Source organism: Coenobita brevimanus, chromosome 13, assembly GCF_032717465.1.
Source record: "Coenobita brevimanus isolate Jiangsu-jjx chromosome 13, ASM3271746v2, whole genome shotgun sequence".
NCBI classification, from domain to species: domain Eukaryota; kingdom Metazoa; phylum Arthropoda; class Malacostraca; order Decapoda; family Coenobitidae; genus Coenobita; species Coenobita brevimanus.
Genome location: NC_136966.1, coordinates 56,110,630 through 56,120,629, shown reverse-complemented (window position 1 = coordinate 56,120,629; position 10,000 = coordinate 56,110,630). Strand labels below are relative to the sequence as shown.

At 42.9% G+C, this 10,000-nt stretch overlaps 1 protein-coding gene across 1 annotated transcript in view; it reads right to left on the bottom strand.

Moving 5' to 3' along the window:
* spri (Src homology 2 domain-containing protein sprint) overlaps positions 1-5,840 on the bottom strand; it is a 232,516-nt gene extending 226,676 nt beyond the window's left edge. Inside the window, exon 1 of the mRNA XM_080283881.1 lies at positions 5,748-5,840. The gene's annotated coding sequence lies outside the window, so the exon portion shown is untranslated. The remainder of the gene's footprint in view (positions 1-5,747) is intronic.
* Between the last annotated feature and the right edge of the window lie 4,160 nt (positions 5,841-10,000).

The following is a 10,000-nucleotide window of genomic DNA, read 5'->3' as shown; positions in this document are numbered from 1 at the left end:
CTCTCTCACACACACACACACACTTTTCTACCATTACTCTCTCTCTCTCTCTCTCTCACACACACACACACACACACACACACACCGGGTTTACATACATATATACATATTTATACATACATGCTCCCTGGGTACCTGTACATTTCAATGGTTCTAGGAACGATAAGCCTTTCAAAGAGGGAGGTACGGTACTTGAAAAGGGTATGGTGCTGGTCGGTATTTGGAGTGGCCAAGAAATGGTGTGGGGAGCCCCTGGTGAGGCACACACACCCTTCCATCCACGGCGCCTGGGTGGGTGAGAATGGCTGCAGGTGAGGCAAGGTAAGGCAGGTAAGGCAGCCTCAGTACATTGGCCTTGTACACTACACACACCGGCGGCCACACCTCGCCTCTTGATGCCTCTTCACTATTCCACATTCCCTTCTTATACTCCTTTTCCTCTAACGGCCTAAAATTTCCCTCTCTCCATCGTCAATGCTCAAGTGTAAAATAGCACTAGAATTAGATGCTCGTCACGAAGAAGTGCTAGATCAATTACATTAAGCCATAGCACTGTCTTTTCTGTCATTCAGCAGCACGGAATAAGCTGCAAAATGACAAAAATCAGGGCCGGCTTGAAGTAAAAGGACTATCGTTAAGCCTACAGTTCGTTCACTTTACTTAGTGGAGAGTCTCGTCATTTTTCGTCTCGCAGCTAAATAACAGAATAAAATACTACCGCAGTACATCCTTTCCAGGGCACTTCTTCGTGACTAGTGCCATAATCTAGTGCTACTCTCATGCTATACCTCAGTGGCAGAGAAATACACCACTACGGCTCTACATCCCTCCCACAGGACTTCTTCGTCACTAGCACCATATTCTATTGTTAACCTCTTGCTCCACCGCAGCATTATTGATGGATATGGCAATTTTAAGCCAAGATAAAGTAGACAGAGCATTGTTCCTCCACCCAGTCCAGGCGAGGCAAGTATGAAGGAAAAGAACCCTGCCAAAAGGAATGCATAGCCCAGGTGGAAGCAAACCTTTATTTATTTTCTTATTTCTTTATCTATGTGTTCTCTAGCTTTTGGCATAGATCTTGTAGCTATTTCAATTCAGGAGTCTCGTTAGCCCACCTTGCATTTTCTTTGCAAGGTGTTGTTCGCTACATGAAGAGGCACAGACTAGTCACCTAGAAGTCCAATATGACCAGCGGAACCCACGTATTCTCATCAGTGTCAATCTCTCTCTCTCTCTCTCTCTCTCTCTCTCTCACACACACATAACCAGACCAATATCCTGTGGTAAGTTTTGCTGTCTTTTACATTCCATCATCTGGGTTGTACTTAAAAAAAAAAAAAAAAGTAAAAAAATCAACCCTACGAATTTCCCAGGTAGAAATCACCGTCATGCCTCTCTACTCCATGACCTTGCGATTTAACCTACACACTACGACTCCAAGCAGGTGTAGGCATGACTCAGCATCCTAGACAACTCCCTCAAGTCAGCGTTCTTGTATATAATTCCACATCTAACTCATAACATGACCTCAAGTGACTGTTGCTTTGCGAGAAGGTTGTAAGAAAGAATACTAATATATTATCTTGTGTCTGTCTGTTGTCTGTCTGTCTGTCTGTCTCTCTCTCTCTCTCTCTCTCTCTCTCTCTCTCTCTCTCTCTCTCTCTCTCTCTCTCTCTCGGCTGACCACACGCCTTTGTCCTGTTAATTAGGGGTCCTGTCTTGGAGGATTGGAATGAAACGGAAGACGGGAGGGAGAAAAGGTGAAACAGGGCGAAACAGGGAACGGAAACGGGGAGGAAGAAACGAAAGGAACAGAACGGAAAACGTGGAAGGATGGGATGGAAGGGAAGGAGTGGAAGGAAGGAATGGAATGGAAGAAGTGCAAGGAAGGAATGGAGGGGAAAGAATAGAAGGAAGGAATGGAAGTGAAGGAGTGCAAGGAAGGAATGGAAGGGAAAGCGTAGAAGGAAGGAATGGAAGTGAAGGAGTGGAAGGAAGGAATGGAAAGGAAAGCGTGGAAGGAAGGAATAGAAGGGAATGAGTGGAAGGAAGGAATGGAAGGGAAGGCGTGGAGGGAAGGAATGGAAGGGAAGGCGTGGAAGGATGGAATGCAAGGGAAGGCGTGGAAGGGAGGAATAGAAGGGAAGGAGTGGAAGGAAGGAACAGAAGGGACGGAGCGGAAGGAAGGAGTGGAAGGATGGAATGGAGGGAAATACTAGAGGAAGAAATGCAATGAGAAGAAAAAAGAGAGCAAAGGGAGAAGAAGGAAGAAAGGGGAACAGGAGGAGCTGGAAGAACAGGGAGCAGAGGGAGTAGAGGGCGGTGAGGCGGGGAGAAAAGGGAGGAATGAAGAGGGGTTGGGTCGGGGGCAGGAAGAGGGAAGAGGATAGAGGAAGGGAGGGAGGGAACGAAACAGGGTGGAGACGGGAAGGCCAAGGGGAGACGAGAAACACTGGAATGAAACAATATGAAAAAGACCGAAGGGGAACAGAACGAAACGAGTGGAATGGAAAACAAATCGAAATGGAGCGAAGCAAGGTGGAATAAATAATCAAAAGGGAAAGGGAAGGGACCGAAACAGAAAAAAGGAATGAAAAAAAAATAATAAACACTGTGATATTAGCCAAACACTTCACCATGATAGGAACGAAATTTTACAGAATCATGCGTTTCCTTTTTTTTTGGGGGGGGGGGGGATGGCTATGTTTACACTATACACAATGGTCCTCTATCGAAAATTGAGTGCAAATACCAAGACTTTATCGGTAGTTTGTTGCAAAGCATCATCAATATTCTTATCATTATCAGCATCATCATCATCGTCGCCACCATCATCATCAGTCATCGTCAACCTTCTCCTCGTCCTCCTCCTCACCATCATCATCATCATCTTCAGCTTCTTCCTTCTTTTTTGTTCCTCCTCTTCCTTCTCATCATCATCATCATCATCATCATCATTATCATCTTCACCTTCTTCCTTCTTTTTTTTCTTCCTCCTCTTCCTCCTTCTTCTCATCATCATCCTCATTATCATCTTCAGTTTCTTCCTTTTTCGTCTTCGTCTTCCTACTCCTCCTCATCATCATCAGCTTCTTCCTTCTCCTTCTTCTTCCTCCTCCTCCACCTCCTCCTCCCCATCATCATCGTTTCAGACAAAGTAACAGGACTAGGCCTACACAAAATAAATAAAGCTACAGGACTATATTAATTTAGGCTACTTGACCTACCCAGTACTAGCCCTTATATCGCAAAGCCCCTTGATGCTATTGGGCTACCTGTTCGCACAACAATTCGCAATGTAGTATTGCGAACACATAGAGTCGCTTCAGCACGATAAATAGTGAGGCGGTGAGCGATGATTTACGGAACCCAGAGCTGTTAACAAAGGACCCTATCAATTTTCTCAGAGTAATGCGTAGGAGTTCCTTAATTATTCGACCAAAAAGTGGAGGGATATTAAACTTCGCAATTGTATCACAGGATGCGAATAAAGAACGATAAACCGAACTCCCTCAGTAAAAAAAGAAAAAAATGTATATAGTAGTAGTAGTAATGCCGGTAGTAGCAGCAGCAGTACCAACAGAGGTACTAGTAGTAGCAGGAGTAATGCCCGTAGTAATAGCAGCAGTACCGGAAGTAGTAGTAGTAGGCCTAGTATCGGTAGTAGTAGTAGTAGTAGTAGTAGTACCGAAGTAGTAGTAGTAGCAAAAGTAGTACCCGGTAGTAGTAGTAGTAGTAGTAATAATAATAAAATAATAATAATAATAATGATAGCTAATAATAATAAAGACCGTGTATAGGCTATAAGCATGGCGACCCGGAAATAGCACCTGTACCCAACAAGGTCATGTAGTGTCACCTCCACCCTCTTCCTTTCCTCCCTCCCTCCCACTCTACACCTGTTACCTAAAGCATTCCTCTCTCTCTCTCTCTCTCTCTCGTTACATCCCCTCCCTCTAACTTTTTTCATCGTCCCTTTATTTACGAAGCGAGAGATGGAATAAGGTTTCCTAACTTCATAAAGGAAGTTTGATCTCTCCGTTGCCTGGAAAGAGAGAGAGAGAGAGAGAGAGAGAGAGAGAGAGAGAGAGAGAGAGAGAGAGAGAGAGAGAGAGAAGGGGGGGAGGCCGAGAAGAAAAATGAGGTAAAAAAAAAAAAATGCGAAGGATAGGAAAAGAAGGAGGGGGGAAGGAAATATGAGGAGATGAAGGAGGGCGAGATAAAGAATGATGGAGAGAGGAGGGAAGGAGGAGAATATGAGGAGGGAGAGGAGGTGCGGGGAGATGAAAGGGAGTGGAGGGAGATAAGGAAAGAGATGGAGGAATGTGAGGGTGGAGGGAGGAAGAGGGAGAGAGAGATAAGAGAGGAAATCAGAGAAAGATGGATGAGAAACTGAAAGGTGAGAGAATTAAGAAAGAGGGAGATAGGAAAGAAGACTGATAAGACAGAAGATTGGGTAGGATACGGAAGGACAGGATAAGAGAGGATAGGACAGGATGGGAAAGGAAAGGAAAAGAAAGGAGAGGAGAGGATAAGATGGGGTAGGATAGAACAGGAAAGGATAGGATAGGATAGGACAAGACAGGATAGGATAGGATGAAAAGATAATATAGGATAGTAAGGGACAATGAAACAAGAGGAGGAGGATGGGAAAAGGGGGAGGGCAAAAGAAGGAAAAGTAGGAAGGAAAAGGAGACAAAAGCGAAGAAAGGAGAGAAAGAAAATAGGAGAAAAGTGGAGGAAAGGAGAAGAAGGAGCTGCCGACTAATCTGACTGAAAATTCTGATCACGTCCCGTCCTTTCCGTACACAGGGAATTACGTACACACAGCGTTACGTACACATGCCCTTGCGTACATGTGAAGTTACATACACAGAAAAAAAGAAGTTACCCAAGACAGACACATATGCCACGGTATACTATTTCTCAAACTTGGACGAAGACTGCCATCACTCTATCTTAGACAACAGATAATAGACTAACACAAGAATATGATAGTCACGAAGAAGTGCTATGAGATGAACGTAGAGCTGCGGTAGTGGCACTTTCTGTCACTATGCTACGTGAAATAAACTGCAAACGGACTAAAATCTGGGCTAAGTTAAGGCAAAAATAAAAGAGTTATATCTATGTTGCCCAGTCGTATATCAGAATTTATGAAGCAAGGAGACGTTTTATCTGATCATATTTATCTATCTACCTGTATATCTATGTGTGTGTGTGTGTGATCTATGTATGTACCGGTATGTATGTATCTAAGTACCAGTATGAATTTATCACTCACACGAAATGTTACAAGCGCCAACACAATAACTAAGGTCCTAAAAACTAACCTAACTCCAAATTACGCATCGGGAGAAGTTACGCATCAAAAGATTAGCTAAGGATGACGCCACGACACACGCACGTACGAAAGTGAGTAGGGTTCGTGCATGTGAATTTATTTGGCTGGTGAGGCACGGTGCATGACTGGCGTGGCAAAGTCAAGATATTTTTCTGTGATAATACTCTGACACATGCTTCATCTTTGTGTCCTACTGCTGCGCCTCTCTCTCTATCCTTACCCACTCTTTTTCTCCTCCCCCTCCCCTTCCTCTCTTACTGTCAGCCAAGATTCATACCCGGAATATGAGAGAGAGAGAGAGAGAGAGAGAGAGAGAGAGAGAGAGAGAGAGAGAGAGAGAGAGAGAGACAGAGAGAGCAAATAAACCAAGAAAATAAGAAAAATCAAAACTTTTCCTTACCATAATGATCAGGCGACTGTGAGGGCGAGGCGATGGTGGTAGTCGTGGTAGCGATTGTGGTAGCGATGGTGGTAGTCGGTGTGGTGGTTATGGTGGCAGTTGCAGTCGAGATGGTCCAAGTTGTGGCAGTAGTGGTAGCTTGTGATATTGGTAGTTCTGGTAGATGGCGAGGACGATAATTGTAGTACCTTAGCTAGCGATGTTGGTAGTAGTTGTGGCAGATATCGATGTTGGTAGTAGTGGTAGGCAGTAATGTCCGTAATAGCTGCGGTCCCTGTCGATGCTGGTAGTTGTGGTAGGAGCAGTAGTAGCAGTAGTAGTAGTCGTAGTAGTGGTATGGTAGTAGTTGTGGTAGAAGTAGTAGTGGTGGTGGTAGTTGTGGTAGGAGTCAGAGAAATCTCCAAGCCCCACACATCAGCCACTGAAATCCAAGATGGCGACCCGTAAATCTTAAGGAATGCTGAGAAATGCCGAAGACGCGCCCCGGACTCCCTGCCAATCTCTCTCCAGCGATAATAATTTCTGACTGGCGATGAAACGTCCCCGGAGATTAAATTCTGGAGTCGGTGATTTATTTCCCTCGACCGGTAATTTATTTCCCTATACCGGTGATTAACTGCCTTGTACTGGTGATTTATTGCCTTCTACCGGCGATGAACTTCCTTGGAGATTAATTTCCTTGTTGAAGACGGTGATTTATTTCCTTCTACCGGTGATTTAATTTCGTCGGCGATTAATTTCCGAGTTCACATGTATAAATTCCAATTGACGATATTTTGCACCCAGCAATTATATTTCCAAGTCACAATAATTTCCAGGAAACGATAATTTCCAAGTTTCCACCAGCAGTTATTTCCAACAGTGAAGGCAGTTTCCAACAGCGATTAACTTCCAAAAGTAATAATTTCCACCCAGCGATTTATTTCCAAGTGACACCAATTTCCACTCACAGATAAACAGATAATATTTCCACTCGATAGGCTTATTTATTTCCAAAGTTATGTGTTTTTTCGTGATATTTATTTCCGAGTTCACAGTCGGCGATAATTTCCTCCCATCAGCGATAAAATTTCCACGCAAGTTTATTTTAGTAGGTTAACCACAATCTATATTAAAAAATGATTCTAAATTCACTAGTTTTTATTTATCTTCTTATGATTCTCACTTTATTTCGATTTTTTCATTTCTCACTTTTTCTCATATTCTTTTCATTAATTTTTTCAGGACTTAATAAATTTTGACCCAGTTTTGTTTAGTTATATCTTTTTTCTTTCAAGTGTGTGTGTGTTTTTTTTACACACTTCTGGGTTCTCTGTTTTTCGTCTCTTGTTTTTTCACTGTTTTCAGCTATCTTTAATCCCTTATTCACTTTATCACTACCGGATCTTGCTCACTTTGTTAAATTCTCTCTCCTCTGTCACTGCTTTCTCTCATTTTCTTTTTTCGTCGTCACTCGCACCTGTCCTGGGCTTTGCCTCACTTTAATTTCCTTTCTCTTTTTCTCTCTTCGTTACTTGCACTTTAATCAGTCTTGCACTCTCACTTTAATTTTCTTTCTTCGTCACTCGCACCTTAAATCTTGCTCTAACTTTCTCTCTTATTTTTCTCTCTCTTTTCGTCGTCACTCGCACCTTAAGTCTTGCTCTCTTGCTTTAATTTCCTTTCTCTCTTTTCTCTCCCTTACTCGTGCTTCAAATTCAATGAAGCACCAGAAGGAATTATTTACTTTAAATCAAGACCACCCACTTTTTTTTCACAAATTTTTCTAAGATGTTTTGTTTACAAGGAGGTTTCCAATTATCATCAGACGCGTTTCTTTATTTTATTATTTTTTTTTTAATACTTCGACCACTTCAATGACCCCAAGACTGGTTTTCTAAAAGGTTCAGTCGTTTCAAAACTTAGCATATGGGTTCCTAAAAGTTTCGTTCACCTGGACTGTCAAGGGTTCAAACAGGTTCAGATTAAATACACTGTTCTATAATGTTTCACTCGTTTCAAAATTCAAGGATGAATTTTTTAAAGTTTCGTTCACTAGTTCGAGACCACTTTAAATTTTTCAAAGATCCGTTTTCAATAGCTTTCGATCACTTGGCGTTTCAGTTTCCATATGACAGATTTCTAAATGTTTCGTCCGCTTGCGTGGAGATTGCCGCCCTCATGGTTGATAATCTGTGGGAAGAAAAAAGAATTAAAACAATTAAAGCCAAAAAATTAAAATACTGATTAGTGATGTCAAAAATGTAATCCGTTTTCTTTTTTACGGGGAGACTTTTTCCTTTTTTTTTCTTTTCAATTACCTTGTTTTTCTCCGGCCGTTCTTCCCGGGGAGATTGGATTACCTTCCCTCCCTTGCCCTTCTTTCCTTCCCTCCCTCCCTCCGTACCCACCTTCTCCTCCCTCCTTTCTTTCCTTACCTCCCTCTCATTCTTTTCATTCTTTCATTTTCTCCTCTTTCCCTCTTTCATTCCCTTCCTCCCTCTTTTCATTCTTTCACTTCCTCTTCTTTCCCTTCTCCTTTCTTCCTCACTCTGCTTCCTTCTTCCCTTTCCTTATCTTTCTCTTACTCCTTTCTTTCCTTCCTTTTCCCTAACTCCTTTCTTCCCTCCCTCAACACCTTCCTTTCTTCTATCCCTCCCTTTTCTTTCTTTTCCCTCGCACCCTCCCTCCATACCGTCCTTCCGTCCCTCACCCAATATCTTCTCCCCCCCTCCTTGACTTACTCTTCTTGATTCTCTCTCTCTCTCTCTCTCTCTCTCTCTCTCTCTCTCTCTCTCACACACACACACACACACACACACACACACATTTTTACTACCAGACATACACGTGCTGGGCAAGTGGTATTATTGCGAGCGATGTGTTTCTACTCTCTCTCTCTCTCTCTCTCTCTCTCTCTCCCTTATAAGCATTACCTGACTGCATTACAAGCTTTGAATTCCATTATTTATAAGTTATATGCATGAAAATATTTTTCGCCATAAATAATGCATATATTCAACTCTATGGTGCATAAAATGTGTTGTCACTTAACAGGGGGGCCATCAGCCCTTACTGCTCCTCTCCCCTCTCTCTCTCTCTCTCTCTCTCTCTCTCTCTCTCTCTCTCTCTCTCTCTCTCTCTCTCCACAGGGTAACTTTCTCTTTTCCCTCTTACTTTTCCTTCAAGTTCTTTTTCTTATAATCCTGCTCTCTCTCTCTCTCTCTGAACACAGGATACTCTTTTCTTCCTCACTTTTCCTTCAAGTTTTTTTTCTCATAATCCTACTCTCTCTCTCTCTCTCCCCATACACACATTCTTGCCAATCCTCCACATTAAACCTACTTACCCAGCCTCCCAGACTGTCCATACCTTCTCTCCCTTTCCTTTACTACTCTCACCCATCCCTAGTCTCTCTTTCTTTCTCTCTCCTTTACTTCTCATTTTACCTCTTCGTTTATATAAATTTCCTGCACGTTTATTTCACTTACTCCTCCCCCCCCCTACCACCAGCACCACCACCACCATCATCATCATCATCATCACCATCACCCTATCCCTATCACCACAACCGTTTTCAAAACAAGGAAGTATATATACAGAAAAAAAAAAAAAAGGAAAGTAACAGGAATGAGAGAGTTAACGTTCCAAGTGAAATCAGTCACATACCTCCTCGCCAGCATTATCAACTCTATCCCACAGGCAGTTATGTATATCAATGTTACTATGATGAGCACAGTCAAAATTTTAAGCACAAGAGACGAGGACTTCCAGCGCTTACAGATAGCTTCCATAATTTTCCATGACGCATATATTTGATGGTGTCTTTCTCTTGTCTCCTTGTGTTACTTCTTACTGGGGCTTTAACTGGATGGACAGTGAGGTTTCTTTTCTTTTATAATTAAATATCTTGGGATGCTGCCTTTTCCTCCCACTCATTTCCCCTACCCTCCTTCTTCACTATCCCCCTCCCCCTCTTCTATCCTTTCCTTCCCCCTTCACCTCCTCTACCCTTCTACACTTCCCCTACCCTGTTGGCCCCCTCCACCTCCCCTATTCTGCCCCTCCTGCTCTCTCACTCTCCCTCCCTCACCATCCTTCCAGCTCTTTTCATTAAATCTCACTCCACCTTTTTCTTCCCTCACTAACTCTATCCAAATTACTAGTCTCCCTCTCCATTTCTTCTTCTCTCCCCCTCTCCCTCCACCTTTACTTTCACGCCACTCTTCCTCATCTCACTCCCTACCTTTCTTCTTCCTCACCCGAACCCCTTT